General features: G+C 39.3%; 1 protein-coding gene across 3 annotated transcripts in view; it reads right to left on the reverse strand.

The window, feature by feature from the left end:
* Window positions 1-19,435, reverse strand: part of MGAT4C (MGAT4 family member C) — a 740,042-nt gene that overhangs the window by 234,281 nt on the left and 486,326 nt on the right. The window contains exon 1 of one of the 3 annotated variants that reach the window (XM_070407600.1): window positions 361-442. The exons of the other annotated variants lie outside the window; for them this stretch is intronic. The gene's annotated coding sequence lies outside the window, so the exon portion shown is untranslated. Of the gene's footprint in view, window positions 1-360; window positions 443-19,435 lie in introns of those variants that run through there. 3 annotated transcript variants of the gene reach the window in all.

Below are 19,435 nucleotides of genomic sequence, written 5' to 3' on the forward strand. Positions count from 1 at the left end.
CTACTGATAGCAAAACACAAAGAAATTAATCAGATGGCACACACAACCATATATAATTTTGAAAACACCTTCAAAAAGCAATCCTGTAATAGCAGTTACTTTCCTTTCTCTAAAGAAAAGCTATTTTGCCTGCCATTCATTTCCTACTGCAAATTAGTTTGCCAGGTACACGTTAGCATGCTCTTCAATTCATTTTGCTAAATCCCTTCTTCCTCTTACTAATGCTAAACATTTCTCTGATTCAAATCTGAGTGGATAGTAATCTCGTTTGCCCCTGACAGCAGTTTCTCATCCTGTTTCCTCTGTTACATACATCTACCTTTATTTTGAAAGAGAAGGTAAAACAGAAGAGGCTCTTACCAGAGACAGGGAAAACAATTCATTCAGTTAAATCCAACAGTGCTCTGTGCAGCTGGCAGCATGAGTGATCCTTGGGCCTCACACAAAAGCGAGATAATTGGCTCTCAGTGAAGAGATGTAAACATCCATCATAATGGCACTGGGGCTGAAACTGAACGCTACCTCAGCTGTTCTGTGTACTCCGGCTGGAGGATGATGTCACAAACATCAACTGGGTGTACTCTCATTGGCTTCTGTTACCTGGAATCACATCTTAACCCTAAACTGGCAGCTGCAAATTGAAATGCTCATCTCTGACTATAATTTTTGGCTGGAAAGAGAGTGAACGTGATGTTGAGCTCCTGGAGGAAAGCAAACTGAAAATGCTGCTCCCAAATATGCTAAGACAATTTTACATAATTAATTAATTAGGATCTGTGGGAATTGTATTTCCCAAGTATGCTTATGAAATACCAGTATTTATAAGAGGAATTCCACAGAATGAATAGTAAAGATTAATGTAATTACAACATCCAGAACGTTAAATTTCTAATTACTTTTCATTGATTTTACAGAACCACCCCATGAGATTAGGAAAGTCAAGTTGAGAAAAATTACCCTGTACACAGTTGTACAGTGGTGTTTCAATCACTTTGGTCAGAGCAGCCAGCTGTATTTTTAAATCTTCTAATACAAATTTTTAAAAACTAAAATTGCATTTTACTCTCTGAATGTTAAATAGTATGGCAGAAGTTTTGTGTCATAAAGCTTAAACTATGAAATATTAAAAGCATAAAAATTACTAAAATAATAATGTTAAACAGTGGTTTTTACAAAGAGTAATTTATAAGTCACTGGAACTGTAGACAAACCCAGTTCAGTAATTGAAGACTACTATGTAGTGTAGTTATGTTTTCTTTGCGCACAAATGGGAAATAATTATTCATCCCTTACCCTCTATTCTTACAAAAGCCCAAGACTTGTGCTCAGGATTAAATCCAGTGGGAGAGGAGGATAATGGACTAAGCTGGTTGCAGCAGCTTGCTGCCAGAGGGACAAAACTGCTATCACCTTGAAATATATCCAAGTTTTCCCCACCAAAAGGAGCTGTCAACTGCATAACTGTGAGATGCAAAAATTAGCAGAGCTATTCAATGACCAGTTCTAAATCCAGCCCAGTCTATCCCAGGGCAAGCCCTTCCAAAGCTGTGTAGCCCAGCGTGAAAACAGTATAACCACCTGGAGAGAGGGGGAGAAATTCGCTTCATCCATCCCCACCTTTAGGGAAAGGAGGTCATCAACAGTGCCCCGTGTATCCTACTGAATAATGGATTCAGGGCAAATAGTTGTTATAATACCTCCACATTTCCAACGACAGAAAATTATTATTATTGTACTGCTCAATTAGAGTTCTAAAAATTGAAAATATATGAAAAATATACTTTCGTACACCATATGTTCAAATTTCCTTTCAAGTTTTGACTTTCATAAACAGGGATTTGATTATTTGATTACTCTTAGTAGCAAGATTTCTAGATTTGAGTTCAAAACGTCCAGTTTCTAATTCTCACTGTATCGCCTACTATCTGTAAGAACTTTGGAAAATTAATAATTTTCATATATAGAAAGAGAATGAGAATGCTACCTATAGGGAAAAAAAGTTTATAGATGGATTAAATGAGATGAAGCAATGTATCACATATGCAAAATAAAAAGTATTATGTAAATATAAGATGGTTAATATTATCGTAATGCAAAAGATCATTTTTAAAGCATTTGGATAATCTAAAAGGAAGAGTCAACCCAGTACCTTCAAAATAATGAAGGAAAAAGTAGTATCGTAATCTCTTAAAATTTCAACACAAAATGATGCTGCAAATTAACTTATAAAACTGCCTGCTTTGGTGTTCTTTTTTTTTTTTTTTTAAGTTGTTGCCCCTCCCAGTATTATTTGTGACTTAATCATATTAGTCAAGTGCAAGAATCTAGACTCAAAAGGACTATTTGTCAAAATGTACTTTGGGCCAATGTAAAAGACTCTGTTCATTTATTTCTGTCTAAAAACATGGGGATTTAGATGAAATGTGTATTAAAAAAGATTCATTGCCATGCAAAATGACATAAAATTGAATTACAGATCAGAAAAGATTAATTTGGACAATGAGAATGTCAGCTGTATGCCTAGTAGACAAATGATAAAGCTAAGATATTGTAATTGCTAAAAAGATAAGTCATGAGACAATAATTATTTATAAAGTAAAATATGCTCCTTCATGTCATACATTATATAAAAATTTAATGGTATAAATATTTAATAGCAGAGACAGATAACTAAAAAAATTAGATTATATCTGTTGCACATAGAATGTATAATAATGTATACTATACCATTGAGTTAATTGTTATTATTGATTTTAGAGAGAGAGTAAGGGAACTGAAGGGGAGAGAAAGTGAGAGAGAGAGAGAGAGAGAGAGAGAACAACTTGTTGTTTCATTACTTTTGCATTCTTAGTTGATTTTTAGTTGGGGATCAAATTCAAAATTTGATGCATAGGGAAGACACTCTAACCAACTGAACTACCATGGCCATGGCCCCATTCAGTTAATTTTTAGTATAAACAGATTTTAACCTTTCTTGTTTTGTATTTGGCTGGTACCCTGTCACACGGACACAACACATGATGAAAGTTGGAAAATATGAATACTCCTAGTGCTCTGCAGGCAGAGTATAGTAAATATCCACATCCTTCACATGATTCATTAATAAGTGAATACCTTGATAAAGGATCCCAGTTTTGTGTTATTAATACTATATAAGTAAGACTTTTTAAGAATATAGATTTTAATGCTTAAATAGTATACAAGTCAAGTCTAATCGAGGCAGCAGTAAAATGTTAAGGGAGTTCACTTACAAAATATGAAAACAAATGTTTGAATTGAGTACAAAATAGGCAAGTTGATAGAATATGATTTAATTCTTGAAAAATGAATAGGAGAGAAAGGAAATATAGTAGAAAAATGTTTAAATAATATAATAATAAATGAATCTTTACCCTATACATTGTCAATTTTCAATTTTATTATTATATATTAAAAATAATTTATATATATGTTGTATTTACAGAATTTATGTTTTAGTTTTAAATAATTACACTTATACACTCACGAAAGTGTCCGATAAATATAGCATATAATATACAAAGGAACAATGTGATCACTCTATTACTTTCTACATACCAACAGAAAAGTTGTATTTCCTTATATGGACAGTAATCATCTGAAATCAATGATAAGTGAAAGTCATAAAGTTTTTAGTAATCTTTAGTAGTTTTTCTTTAGGAAGAGCAGATATATTAAAGGTCAGGAACTTTTAGTTCTTTATTTGCAGTGTGTCTTTTTAGGAAGCCTAATGATTCTTGAACATCAGTCTAAACGTGCATGGGGTTAAAGCCAAAAATAAGACAGTGAATATGGAATGTGTAATATTACATTGACGGTGAGATGAAAATTCTCACTACTATCATAAAATTTCAATAGTAAAAAATCCAACCTGATTATATAATGTAAAGCAAAAATCCTAAGTTTAGAAATGTTAAAACATTAAAGGACTGAAAAAAAGTGAAAGAAAGAATGGGGTCAGTTTGTAATATACTATTTATTATATCCACGTGGAAAGTAAGATACATTTTTTCAAGATTTCTAAAATATCTAATTTCATTAAAAGGGAAAATAACAAACACCATTTTTTATAATTATTTTGTCAACATTGTCCCATTATTTTTTACATTCTTCCAACTAAAATGGCCAGCAAACACTTGTGAGTTCCAGAAAACAGACAAATATTTTAACTATAACAGTCACATACAAGCTTAAAATAAGAGAGAGAGAAGAAGAAAAAAAAACTACAGAAATTAATCTAGGCTTTATTCTGAGAAAATTTTATTAGTGGAAGTATTCCAATATGAAGAACATGGATTCTATAAAAATATTTTTGAGAAATCAAGGAAAATATATTTTGTAATTCAATCCAAGTACACATCAATTTTACTGCATTTATATACTACTAGAGGCTGGGTGCACAAAAATTTGTGCACTCACGGGGGCAGGGGGGCCCCCCAGCCCAGCCTGTGCCCTCTTGCAGTCTGGGACCCCTCCCCTCGGGAGATAACGACCTGCTGGTTTAGGCCTGCTCCCGGGTGGCAGAGGGCACGCCCAATCCCTAGGTGCAGCCCCTGGTGGGGCTCAGAGCAGGCCAATTGGGGAGTTGGGGCGCCGCCCCCTGTCATGCACAGAACCGGGCGGATAGGGAGGTTGTGATGCCACCCTCAGTCACGCTCAGGGTAGGGCCAATTGGGGGGTTGGGGCACTGCCCTCTGTCACACTCAAGGCAGGGTCGATGGGGAGGTTGCAGCGCCACACCCTGTCACTCACAGAGCAGGGCCGATCAGGGGGTTGGGGCGCTGCCCCCTGTCACTCACAGAGCAGGGCCCATCAGGGGGTTGAGGAGCTCCCCCCTGTCATGCACAGAGCAGGGCCGATCAGGGAGTTGAGGAGCTCCCCCCATCACTCACAGAGTAGGGTCAATAGGGGAATTGGGGCACAACCCCCTGTCACACACAGAGCAGGGCCATGGAGGGGGTTGGGGCGCCACCGTCTATCACCCACAGAGCAGGGCGGATCAAGGGGTTGGGGCGCCACCACTGTCACACTCAGGGCAGGGCCAATGGAGAGGTTATGGCTCTACTCTGTCACACACAGAGCAGGGCCCGTGGGGCGGGAGGTTGGGGCGCAGCACCCTGTCACACACAGAGCAGGGCCGATCAGGGGTTGGTGTGTCGCACCCTGTCAAACACAGAGCCGCAGGGTAATCAGGGAATTGGGGAGCTCCCCCCTATCAGGCACAGAGCAGGGCTGATCAGGGGGTTGGGGCGCCTTCCCCTGTCACACACAGAGCAGGGCAGATAGGGAGGTTGTGGCCCCGCCCCCTGTCACACACAGAGCCGCAGGGTGATCAGGAGGTTTGGTCGCTGCCCCCTGTCATGCTGATCCCGGTGCAGGGAGCCTCGCTGCTCCGCTGATCCCGGTGCCGGGAGGCATATTACCCTTTTACTATATAGAATAGAGGCCTGGTGCATGGGTGGGGGCCAGCTAGTTTGCCCTGAAGGATGTCCTGGATCAGGGTGGGGGTCCCCACTGGGGTGCCTGGCCAGTCTGGGTGAGGGGCTGAGGGCCGTTTTCAGGCTGGTGGGTGACTGAAGTTCCCAACTGCTCCTTTTTTTCTTTTTCTTTTTTCTATTTGGGCCAGCTTTAGCTCTGAGGCCTCGCTGCTGAAAGCAGGTTTCTGGCCTTTACCTTCTGTATTTGATTCAATGTTGCGGTCAGGCTGGCTGAAGCCCGGCTGACTGAAAGCCGGTTTCTAGTGTTTTGTTTAGCTTCTATTTTTGCAACATAGTTGCTTAGAGTTGCAGCTGAGAGGCCAGCAAGTCAGGCGGGGAACGTTGGAGTCTGCAGTCACTGAAGCAAGCAAGCCTCCCTGTTCGCTTCAGTGCATGGCTGCCAGCCGCCATCTCAGCTGACAGTTAATTTGCATAAGGATATGCTGATTAGCCAATGGGATGGGTAGCGGTCGTACGCTAATTACCATGTTTCTCTTTTATTAGTGTAGGTATCTTTTCCAGTAGTTGGAATCATTGCAGTATTTGATTGCTTGATAATTATTTCTTTTTAAAAATTATTTATTGTTTAATGTATTATTACATATGTCTCCTTTTCCCCCCATTGACCTCCCCGCAGACTTTCCCACCACCCAGAACATGCCCTCACCTCCCTACTATGTCCATGGATTATGCTTATATGCGTACATACAAGTCCTTTGGTTGATCTCCTATTCCCAGTCCTTCCTCTGCCTTCCCTCTGATGTTGGACGGTCTGTTCCATGCTTCTATGTCTCTGGATCTATTTTTGTTCATCAGTTTATGTTGTTCATTATAGTACACAAATGAGTGAGATCATGTGATATTTATCTTTCTCCGACTGGCTTATTTGGCTGAGCATAATGTTCTCCATGTCAACCCATCCTTCCTTTTTACAGCAGTGTAGTATTCCATTGTGTAGATGTACCACTGTTTTTAATCCACTAATCTGTTGATGGGCACTTAGGCTGTTTCCAAATCTTAACTATGGCGAATTGTGCTGCTATGAACATAGGGGTGCATATATCTTTTCTTAGTGGTGTTTCTAATTTTTTTGATATATCCATAGAAGTGAGGTCAAATAGAAGTTTCATTTTTAATTTTTGAGGAAAGGCCATACTGTATGCCACAGTGGCTGCACCAGTCTGCGTTCCCACCTACAGTGAAAGAGATTCCTTTTTCTCCACATTCTCGCCAGCACTTTTCGTTTGTCGATTTTTTGATGATAGCCATTCTGACAGGTGTGAGAGGGTACCTCATTATTGTTTTCATTGGCATCTCTCAGATGATAAGTGACTTTGAACATATTTTCATATGTCTCTTGGCCTTCTGTATGTCCTCTTATAAAAAGTGTCTATTTAAGTTCTTTGATTGGATTGTTTATCTTCCTTATGTTAAGTTGTTTGAGTTCCCTATAAGTTTTGGAGATTAGGCCCTAATCCAATGATGCCAAACATTTTGAGCTTGGCATGTCAGCATTTTGAAAAACCCTAACTTAACTCTGGTGCCATGTCACATATAGAAATTTTTTGATATTTGCAACCATAGTAAAACAAAGACTTATATTTTTGATATTTATTTTATATATTTAAATGCCATTTAACAAAGAAAAATCTACCAAAAAAATGAGTTTGAGTGTCACCTCTGACACGCGTGTCATAGGTTCGCCATCACTGCCGTAATCAGATATAACATTGACAAATATGTCTTCCTATCCAGTGGGCTTTCTTGTTGTTTTGTTGATGGCTTCTTTTGCTGTGCAGAAGATTTTTTTTTTTTACATAATTCCATTTGTTTATTTTCCCCTTTGTTTCCATTATTCTAGGAGCTGTATCAGTAAATATATTGCTATGACATAAATCTGATATTTTGCTGCTTATGGATTCTTCTAAGATTTTTATGTTTTCCCATCTTATGTTTAAGTCCTTTATCAATTTGAGTTTGTGTATGGTATAAATTGGTGGTCTAGTTTCATTTTTCACATGTATCTGTTCAATTTTCCCAACACCATTTATTGAAGAGACTGTGTTGACTCTATTGCATGCCTTTGCCTGCTTTGTCAAATATTAACCGAGTATAATGGCTTGGGTCAATTTCTAGGTTCTGTTTTGTTTCCTCGGTCTATATGTCTGTTCTTGTGCCATCAGGCAGTTTTGAGAACCATGGCTTTGTAATATAGCTTGATATCTGGTATTGTGATCCCTCCAACTTTGTCCTTCTTTCTCAGGATTGCTGAGGCAATTTGGGGTCTTTCTTCATTCCATATGAATTTTTGGAGAGCTTATTTTTGGCCTGTGAAATACGCTGTTGTATTTTAATGGGGATTGCATTGAATCTCTAGATATCTTTGGGTAGTACAGTTATTTTAATGATATTGATTCTATCAATCCATGAACAAGGTATATTCTACCATTTATTTATGTCTTCCTCTATTTTTTTTTCAATGCCCTGTTGTTTTCTGAGTACAAGTCTTTTACCTCTTTAGTTAAGTTTATTCCTAGGTATCTTAATTGTTTTTGGTTGCAATGGTAAATGGGATTATTTTTTCAGTTTCTCTTTCTGTGAGTTCTTTATTGGTGTATACAAAGGACATAGATTTCTGGGTGTTAGTTTTGTTTCCTGATACATTGCCAAACTCATTTATTAAGTCTAGTAATTTTTGGATGGAGTCTTTAGGGTTTTCTATGTACAATATCATGTCATCTGTGAATAATGATAGTTTTACTTCTTCTTTTCCAATTTGGATGCCTTTTATTTCTTTTTCTTGTCTTATTGCTATGGCTAGCACTTCCAATACTATGATGAACAGTAGTGGCGAGAGTAGGCTTTCCTGTCTTGTTCCTGTTCTTAGGAGAAATGGTTTTAGTTTTTGCCCTTTGAGTATGATGTTGGCTGTAGGTTTGTCATATAAGACCTTTAGTATATTAAGATATGCTCCCTCTATTCCCACTTTGCTAAGAGTTTTTTTATCAAGAAAGTGTGTTGGATTTTGTCAAAACTTTTTCTGCAGCAATTGATATGATTATTTTATTTTTGTCGCTCAATTTATGTGATGTATCACATTTATTGATTTGCAGATATTGTACCAGCTTTGCATCCCTGGAATAAATTCTACTTGATCATGATATATGTAATGCTGGATATGATTTGCTATAATTTGTTGAGGATTTTAGGATCTATGTTCATTAAAGATATTGGCCTGTACTTCTCTTTCTTTGTAGTGCCTTTATCTGGCTTTGTAATTATGGTAATGGTGTCTTCATAGAAAGAACTTGGAAGTGTGCCTTCATCTTGAATTTTTTGGAATAATCTGAGAAAGATAGGTTTCATTTCTTCTTTGAATGTTTGGTATAACTACCTGTGAAGCTATCCGGACCAGGGCTTTTGTTTGCTGAAAGTTTTTTTGTTTGTTTGTTTGTTGTTGTTGTTTTATTATTATTATTACTTCAATTTCTTTGGTAATTATCAGCCTATTTAGGTGTTTTTATACTTCCTGATTGAGTTTTGGAATATTGTATTTTTCTAAGAATATGTTCATTTCATCTAGTTTGTCCAGTTGGAGCAGACTTGTTCATAGTATGTTTAATATATTGTATTGATTTCAGAGAGGAAAGGAGAGATAGAAACATCAATGAGAGAGAATCATTGATCAGCTGCCTCCTGCAAGCACCCTATTGGGGATTAAGTACACAACCCAGGCATGTGCTCTAGACCAGAATTAAACCCAGGATGCTTTAGTCCACAGGCTGACACTCTATCCACTGAGCCAAACTAGCTAGGGCCATGGTATCTTTTTACAATCCTTTGTATGACTGTGGGTTCAGTTGTTACTTCGCCTCTTTCATTTCTGATTTTTTTTTTTATTTGGGTTCTCTCTGTTTGTTTCTTGGTGAGCCTGGCCAGAGGTTCATCAATCCTGTTTATCCTTTCAAAAAACCAGCTCTTGGTTTTATTGATCTTTTGTATTGTCTTTTGGTATCTATGTAATTTATTTCCTCTCTGATCTTTATTATTTCCTTCTTTCTGCTTACTCTGGGCTCTGCTTGTTGCTCTTTTTCTAATTCTTTAAGTTGTAGGGTTAGATGGTTTATTTTTATTTTTTGTTTTGTTTTGTTTTTTGAGGTAGGCCTGTAGAGCTATGAACTTTCCTCTCAGGTGCTTTCACTGTGTCCCATAGACTTTTGGATTGTTGTATTTCCATTGTTATTTGTTTCCAGGATCATTTTTATTTCTTCTTTCATCTCTTTGGCCACCCAGTCATTGTTTAATTGCATGCTATTTAGCCTCCAAATGTTTGATTTTTTCCATTGTTTTTATTGTAGTTGATTTCAAATTTTATGCCATTGTGATCAGAGAAGATGCTTCATATGATTTCTATTTTCTTGAATTTGAAGATAATTTGTCTGTGTCCCAATATGTGGTCTCTCTTTGAAAATATCCTGTGCCCTTTACTTTGAGTTCTATTTTGTCAGATATTATTGCTAACTCAGTTTTCTTGTTTGTTTGTTTTTCATTTCCACTTGTGTGAAAACTTTTTTTTTCAATCTCTTCACTATCAGTCTCTGTGAGTCCTTTGTTCTGAGGTGGTTCTCATGTAGACAGCATATATATATGGGTCATGTTTTCTTATCCATTCAGCTACCTTATGTCTTTTGATTGGAGCATTGAATCCATTTATATTTAAGGTTATTCTTGATAGGTACTTGGTTGTTGTAATTTTTATTCTTTACTAGAGGCCTGGTGCATGAAATTCGTGCATGTGGCGGGGGGGGGGGGGTCGTCTCAGCCCAGCCCGCCCCTCTCCAATCCGGGAACTCTTGGGGGATGTCTGACTGCCGGTTTAGGCCTGATCCTGGGGATAGGCTCCTAACCGCTCACCTGCCTGCCTGCCTGATCTCCCCTAACTTCCCCCCCCCCCCTGCTTTGCCTGTCTGCCTGCTGTCAATCTTAATCACTCAAGAGGTTGTTTCTGACAGAGCTTTAGGTGGGGGTGGTGCTGTTTCACTTTTTGGGATGGAACTGCCCCTCCTCAACCCAGTCCCTGAGAGCTCTTTGAGGCTATTCAGAGTCTTTTTCCTTTGAAAAGCTCTAGGTGTAGGCTGCGTGTGGCTGTATTAGCTGCCTTGAGGCTGCTGAGAGAGGCTGGCTCTTCAGGAAAAAATGTCTATTTAGGTTTGGAGGGTCAGGAATGTCTCAGTGCTGGATTCCTGGTCACCTCTCCCTGTCCTGCCCCCCTCCACAGCCTCTCCCCAGGCTCCACAAATCTTCACCTCTATCTACACCGTAGCCTCAAATGAGTGAGTATCATTGAAAGGTCCTATGCACTGGGTTTAGCGAATAAAAGCAAAGATAAAGCAGAGGCAAAACAACCACATGACTGTGAGTTTCTCTCCCCGCAGCGCAGCGAGGTTCGGGCAACTCTTCAGACTGCTTTTCTGAGTGCAGCCTCTCACGGCTGTGTACTTAAATCTAGATTTCCCAGCCTCCAGCAGCCCTGTGGACTTCATTTCCACAATCGCATGTTATGCACATCCCCAAGGGACACAAACTTGGTGCAGTGCAGCCTTCTCCTGACCCTCTCAGCCCAGTGGTTGCGTGTGTCTCTCTAGCCCAGATCCTGATCCTATCATTCTCCAGGCATCCTCTGCCCTTCCTAGCTGTGAATTGTCTCACCAGCTGTGTCTAATCCCCCAATTCCAGGTGGATGTTATGTGATTTAGTTGCTCCTTCTATCTGCTCCAGGACAAGGCGCATGATACATCTGCCTATTTGGCCACCATTGTTTTCAGAACTCGTCAATTATTTCTATTCCATAAATTTTGTGGTAAACTATTTATATTATCAAAATGAATCAGCACTAAAGCTAAATAAACTAGAGAAAACAGCCTCCAATGTTTCCAAACTTACACTTTAATAAGTTAGTTTATGCTATTAAGTAAATGCCATATTTATTTATCAACTTCAGAGGAAATGAACATGCCTTTCAGGTGGTAATAGACAGGACTTAGGAATTTAAACAGGTTTTAAACTCTTTGAATATTATTACTTAAATCTAGGGAGTTAGAAATAGTAGAATATAGCATTTTGCTGTACTTGCAGCATCAATAACTGGTCTATTGTTGAGCTATCCACAAGATGGTAGCTCTGTTTATGTGGCCACGAACTCTTTTATACACTATTTTATCCTTCTAGTATTATTTAAAGAGATATAATATATAAAGTATATAAGGAACTTATATGTGTGAATGCTCATATTTGGTACCTTCATAGTTTAAGAAGTGTAAGTGGTTAAGAGTATTAAATCCTGTTGAAAACCAGAAATTATTTAAATCATCTTAAAATCATCTTAACACAATATTCAAAAGCTTCATCCCTGACCTAGCATAGTGGTTCATTTATTTATAGGAAATGGTTTTATTTTGTTTCATAAAGACTTTTATATTGCTTTTTAAAAAATGCAAACAGTGTTCAAAATAACTGTGACAGAATCAATGATAACACACTGGTACAGTAAGAGATAGCTGAGAGTTATATTTCCCATCCACTAAATTCCAAGTATAACCAAATCTGGTATCTGTTTATTGACCTTGCTTGTATTCCCTTTTAATACTTCATCATGTAAGTTTTTTTTTCTCTTTCTTTATGTCTACCTTAAATCTATTGTGTGGCAGTTTTGGTATATTATCTTTATTTTTATTTCCCATGTAGATAAAATTTTGAAAATACTTAAAATTATTAGGTCATATCACCTTGCTTTTCTGAGAATAAATAACCCCAAGATGTTTAACTATTTTTATGTGTCAGAAATTTTTATTCCAGAGAAAGAATAAAATGATTAAATAAGGGCGAATAAAGGTCTCTCCTATTGTATGTTAAAGAAGTATAAATTCTCAGACACGAAAGTAAAAAAAAAAACTCATGCCATTTTAGGGATTGAGCGTGTGTTGTTTTTAACTGCATATGGAAAACAGTTTATCATGGAAGATCTCTTGATTTGATATATACTCTAATTTATTTTACTAGGTTCTCTTTGAACATCATGACTAATTTCTGTAAGAGACCTAACAGCCAGTGGGCAAATGAATTTGTTTTTCACCATGTTCTCTGAACAGCTGTATTTTCTGTTTTTAAACTAAACCCTAAATTAAGGATACATCACTTGCTTTCTCATACAAATATTTTGATTTGTGCCTGTTATAAAGTTTTACTTCACTTGTGACTTATTTTTTCTTTTTTCCAGAAAAGGAATGGATAGGGTGAGAGAGATAGAAACATCAATAATTAGAATCATTGATTGGCTGCCTCCTGCATGCCCCCTCCTGGGGATAGAGCCCACAATCCAGGCATGGGTCATTGACTGGAACCCAGGAACCTTCAGTCCATAGGCCAATGCTCTATCCACTGAGCCAAACCAGGTAGGGTGTGACTTATTTTCGTTCACCTCAATTTCCTTGCTTTTTGTGTCATGTTGACACAAATTAGATCAAATCAAGGCCTACCATCCCCATCTTGACATATATGGAACAACATTAATTTCATAGAAACTTAGAATTGAATTTAGTTTTGTTGAGGAACATTTGAACACAACCACTGTATATTTGACAAAAGAAAGATGTTATTCATGTAAAATCTACTGTACTCAAAATACTGCTTTACACATATGTTGTTTACATATGAAAGGCAGATAAACAGATTCTTAGTCATTGCGTAGTACTTACCATGCTATAAGTTTGTAGCTGAAGACTCTTCAAATCAATCAGAAAAATCCATATTACCACAAGGAGAATTAGGATTATTATAATAGTAAAAGAAAAAAATATCATTATCACCTCACTGATTTCAGGGTTTATTTTGTCCTAGACCCCACAGTAAACATTTTACATTGATTATCTAAATTTATTATTTGTTTGTTTATTTACTTATTTATTTATTTCTTCATTTAAAATGTATTTTCATTGATTTCAGAGAGGGGAAAGGAGGGGAAATGGAAGAGAGAGATAGAAACATCAATGATGAAAGAGAATCACTGATTGGCCGCTTCCTGCATGCCCCACACTGGGAATTGAGCCCACAACCCAGACATGTGCCCTGACCAGGAATCAAATCGTGACCTCCTGGTTCATAGGCTGATACTCAACCACTGAGCCATGCCAACCAGGCTATTTTTTTTAACAACAGGTTTCCAAGACACGTCAATGTTAAGACTTTCAAAAAGGCTGTTACATTTACACTATAAGCCAGTAATTTTCAATCATAGCTGCTTATTTTTATCTCTATTGGGAAATGCTAGGATGTAGAGTTCTGCTATAGACTGAATCTTTTTGTGCCATCCCCCTCTGATTTATATGCTAATAACCAATGTGATGGTATTAGGAGATAGGGCCTTTGGGATTACTATTACTGTCCTTATAATGAGAAAGACCCCAGAGAACTAGCCTCTTCCACCAAGTGAGGTTATAATGACAACAGTTGTCTGTGAACCAGGAAGTTTGCTCTTGTCAATAGAAAAGATTTAGTAGACACCTACTAAATTAGTGGGTGTCTTGATCTTGGACTTTCTAGCCTCCAGAACTATGAGAAATAAATTTCTGTTGTTTATTAGTTTATGGTATTCTTGTTATAGCAGCCCAAACAAATTCAGACAGATACCAAGATACCAATCAAACTACTTGTGTGAGCATCTCTGAATATGGCGGGGGGGGGGGGGGGGGGGGGGTGGAGAACCTGGTGGTACATTCCTCCCAAAATGATTGTGTAGCCAGGCTTACAAATCACTGCCAAGACCTTTGGATATGTGAGATAAAGGTTTTAATGAACATCATCAATTTCACTGAAACAAGTAAAAAGTGTTCAACAAAAAAATCTAAAGCCTGTGAACAAAGCAGAGCATACTTGGTATGTCAAACGCTACTTTGGAAAATGTTTGCCCCTGGCAGCAGTTTCTTATCCCGTTTCCTCTGTTACATACATCTACCTTTATTTTGAAAGAGAAAGTAAAACAGAAGATGAACAAAGGAAAACACAGATTACTTTGTATCACCAAGGAACACCGATGAACTTTAACTGCCTGGTAAGTCTAAGAATGAAAGTGTGATGGAGCATGACCAGTGGGGGCTGAGGAAGACAGAGGAGTAGAAGTAGAGGAACCGTGTGAAGAGCAGCCTTCAGCATGCACAGACTGCCAGCCACATCGGGTGCTAGCTCTTGAGTCCTTTGATCTGCTAAGACAACACCTACCAGTACATACAGGGCCACTTGTGATAAAAGATTTCTGCTGTACATAACCTGGCACAAGCAAGTCCCTTTCTTGTCACAAGGCAATGTCCCTTTCTTGTCACCCTAAAGGTCCTATATCAATATTCTCTTTTTCAAAGATCCAAGATGCAAACAAACCCACTGACACAGAGAATGCTACTAAATGGATGGTAGCTGTGTATGATAGAAAGGACCCAGAATCTGTATTCAGGGGGATATATATCCTATAAAAATCAACCTTAAGGCAGAAATAATAGACTAATTTTGTATAGATCTCTATGATTTCATAGAATTATATACATAAACTAAGCTCTTTGCCTGAGATATGAATTATTTTAATTGTGCTTGCTCAAATATATATCAGAACTCATATCTTCAGAATTAATCATTAAACATCATTTGTAATGAAGCTGGGTTACAATGCATTTATGAAGCTATAGTGAGAATACAATCCTTTGTTATCATTACTATAATGATATGCATTCATTTATCTCTGTGTTAATAATTATATGATTATAATAAAACGTTTTAAATAATTTTTTGACAATTAGTAGGAAACTACTTATAGATATGCTAAAGAATACTAATTGGTTTAAATGTCTAATTTATTACTATACCTGTAACATATATAATCAGTTTCTTTTTCCTTACACTTGAAGTTATTATAATATATATACTTTAACATCAAGTGCCTTATCTTTATTTCATGATGATCTGTCAGCAGCCATTGTTTTTCTTTTTTTTAATTTATCTTTATTGTTGTAAGTATTACAGATGTCCCTTTGACCTCCTCCCCCCAGCTCCCCCACCCCAGGCCTTCACCACACTATTGTCTATGTCCAAAGGTTATACATATCTATAATAATAAAAGCATAATATGCTAATTAGACAAGACAGCCAAACAACCTTCTGGACATCCTTCCAGACGACCTTCTGGACAAAGCTGTGACTGCGAGGGCTGAGCCCCTTGCATGAATTTTGTGCATTGGGCCTCTAGTATGCATATAAGTGTTTTTGTCAGTCTCTTCCTTCCCACCCCTCCCCACTTCCCTCTGAAATGCCATTACTCACTTAAGTATGACATTATTTCAACCTTTTCCCATGGCTTCCTTGTCTTCACCAATGTAAGACTAGAATAACTTTCTTTAAACTTGTTGTTTTGTCACACTTCATTTAATAACCTCTTTTGTATTCATGTACATTTTTACTATTATCTTATACTAGAGGCCCGGTGCACAAAAATTTGTGCACTCGGGGGGGAAGGGGGGGTCCCTCAGCCCGGCCTGTGCCCTCTCGAAGTCTGGGACCCCTCGGGAGATAACGACCTGCTGGCTTAGGCCTGCTCTTGGGTGGCAGAGGGCAGGCCCAATCCCTAAGTGCAGCCCCTGGTTGGGCTCAGAGCAGGGCTGATTGGGGAGTTGGGGCGCCGCCCCATCATGCACAGACCAGGGCGGATCTGGAGGTTGCGATGCCACCCTCAGTCACGCTCAGGGTAGAGCTGATTGGGCGGTTGGGGCACCGCCCCCTGTCACACTTAAGGCAGGGTCGATGGGGAGGTTGCGGTGCCACCCCCTGTCACGCACAGAGCAGCGCCAATCAGGAGGTTGGGGCGCTGCCCCCTGTCACTCACAGAGCAGGACCAATCAGGGGGTTGGGGCACTGGCCCCCCCCCTTGCCCCCCCCCATCACGCACAGAGCAGGGCCCATCAGGGGGTTGGGGAACTCCCCCCTGTCACGCACAGAGCAGGGCCCATCAGGGCGTTGGGGAGCTCCTCCCTGTCACGCACAGAGTAGGGCCAATAGGGGAGTTGGGGCACCGCCCCCTGTCACACACAGAGCAGGGCAGATCAGGGGGTTTGGGCACCACCACTGTCACACTCAGGGCAGGGCCGATGGGGAGGTTATGGCTCTACCCTGTCACACACAGAGCAGGGCCCGTGGAGGCGGGGGGGGCGGTTTGGGTGCCGCACCCTGTCACACACAGAGCAGGGCCAATCAGGAGGTTGGGGCTCCACCCCCTGTCACACACAGAGCCGCAGGGCGATCAGGGGGTTTGGGCGCTGCCCCCGTCACGCTGATCCAGTGCCAGGAGGCCTCGCGGCTCCACTGATCCCGGTGCTGGGAGGCATATTACCCTTTTACTATATAGGATAGAGGCCTGGGGGCAGGCTGGTTTTCCCTGAAGGGTGTCCTGGATCAGGGTGGGGGTCCCCACTGGGGTGCCTGGCCAGCCTGGATGAGGAGATGATGGCTGTTTGCATCTGGTCACACACCCTTCAGGGTGGGGGTCCCCACTGGGGTGCCTGGTCAGTCTGGGTGAGGGGCTGAGGGCTGCTTTCAGGCTGGCGGTTTTGACTGCTTTCAGGCTGGCGGGAAGCTCCCAACCACTCCTTTTTTTCTTTTTTTTTTTCTTCTGGGCCAGCTTTAGCTCTGGCTCTAGCTCTGAGGCTTCAGCTGCTGGTTTGTTTGCCGTTCTATAATCGAAACAATGTATAACTTCAGCTCTGAGATCCCAGCCGGCTATATTTGTTAGAATGTTTCAAACTGCCAGCTCAGAGGCCTGCAAGTCAGGTGGGGAACGTTGCAGTCTGCAGTCACTGGAGCAAGCAAGCCTCCCTGCTCGCTTCAGTGCATGGCTGCCGGCCGCCATCTTGGCTGACAGTTAATTCGCATAAGGATACGCTGATTAGCCAATCAGAAGGGTAGCGGTTGTACGCCAATTACCATGTTTCTCTTTTATTAGTGTAGATTAGTAACTGCATCTTTCAGTAATAGTATATGCCTACTACCATGTCAGTATAAAAGAAAATGCTTGGTTCTCTTTCTAGTCTTTTTTTTTTTTTTTTTTAATGATTAAATTACAGCCTTTGGTTTGGACACTCTGAAGAGGCAATATGACTTGATGACTTTTGACCAGATATCAGTTGATCATTGTCTAGTGACTTATTATTCAACTTGATCCATGAACTCACTAATGGTATAAACACTATAGAACTATAGAAACATTATGTCTTGTCAAGATACATGACAAGTAGGTGTGACTTAAGCCACTGATGTAACTGCCATATTTATCTATCATTTCTGTCAGTCCACCTTTGAAATTATAAACCTGGAAAAGATACTACCTCTTTCCAGGTTAAATCATTAAAAAAAATCACTAAATGGACAGTGCAAAAATATAGGAGATAACAAAAGTTTTTTTGTGTTTTATTTTTATTTTATTTTTTGCAAGAAATGTTTCCTGCTCCTAGTCCATCTGCTTTTGGCTCTGAAAAATAGAATATCAGAGCTGCCTGTAGGTTAGAAGGGAGATGTTTCCACCTCTCTACCATTCTGAGTTCAAAGCAATTAAGAAGATGCTGAAAATAGACGCATGACTAAAAATATGTTGCCCTGTTTTGTTTGTTTTTTATTGAATTTAGAGGAGACAGAGAGACAGAGATAGAGATAGAGAGACAGAGACAGAGAGAGACAAAGAGAGAGAGATTGATGTGAGGGAAATACATTGATTGATTGCCTCCTGTACTCAACCCAACAAAGATCAAACCCACAACTTAGCATGTGCCCCTACTGGGACTCAAACCCGTGAGCTTCCGGTGCACCAAATGATGCTCCAACTAACTGAGCCCCACTAACTAGGGCTGTCGTACTGTTTTTCTACTGCAAGTCTCACTGGGGTACACAATCTACTTGTGGCATTAGAATAAGTTGTTTGCCTCCAAACTTGCCAGGGCAGAATATGAGTGGGCTTGAAAATCAATTTCTGCCTGAGTTAGCACCATTCTGTGAAAAGAAGAATGTGAGAATAGTGAACAGTTACAGAATTACAAAAAACAAACAAACAAAAAAACCTCTTAGTAGAAAACCCTCAGGTCATCAGATACCAAAGATTGGCTAAAGTATATCCTAACTTGGTAGCTGATGCATAGACATTTTGACATGACCACTTGGATCTTGGATAACTGAAGTTTTTTCAAGGAGTTGATGAGGTTGTTCAAGAAAAACAATGCTAACCTATAGTCAATAGTTCATCTATCTTGATTTAATTTAATTTAATGTGATGCTTATGTACTATTCAGAACAAGCAAAAGTTTCATTTCAAAAGGCAGAGGTGGATGGGTGGGTGGGTGGGGAGAGATCAACCAAAGAACTTGTATGCATATATGCATAACACAGAGACACAGACAATAGGGTGGTGAAGGCCTGGGGTCAGGGATAGGGGCAGGCTAGAAGTGGTCAATGGGGGAGGGGAGAAGAGGGACATATGCAATACTTTCAACAATAAAGACATCAGTAAACACATTTTTTAAAGAATTAAAATGACAGTCAATATGTAATATCACAGATTTATCTATGCCTGAAGTCAATGTACTGATACTAATGAGAGCATGCAGTATAGTGATTAAAAGTAAAGATTCTGGAGTTATTCAGATGAAATTTCCATTTCCTCGTTTCTCAACTCAATCTCTGTGCAACCCCATGAAAGTTCTCATCTCTCTAAACTTGTTTCCTATATTGAATAGAGCCCAGCTCATTAAAATTTTATGAGGATTAAATAGAATACTGAATGAAAAGCAATTAGCATAATATGTATTCAGATAATGGCACCCAAAAATATCTGTGTCCTAATCTCTGGAACCTATGAATGT

The sequence above is a fragment of the Myotis yumanensis genome, unplaced genomic scaffold (assembly GCF_028538775.1).
Source record: "Myotis yumanensis isolate MYYU_CA2020_CCGP unplaced genomic scaffold, mMyoYum1.0.hap1 SCAF_3, whole genome shotgun sequence".
Taxonomy (NCBI): domain Eukaryota; kingdom Metazoa; phylum Chordata; class Mammalia; order Chiroptera; family Vespertilionidae; genus Myotis; species Myotis yumanensis.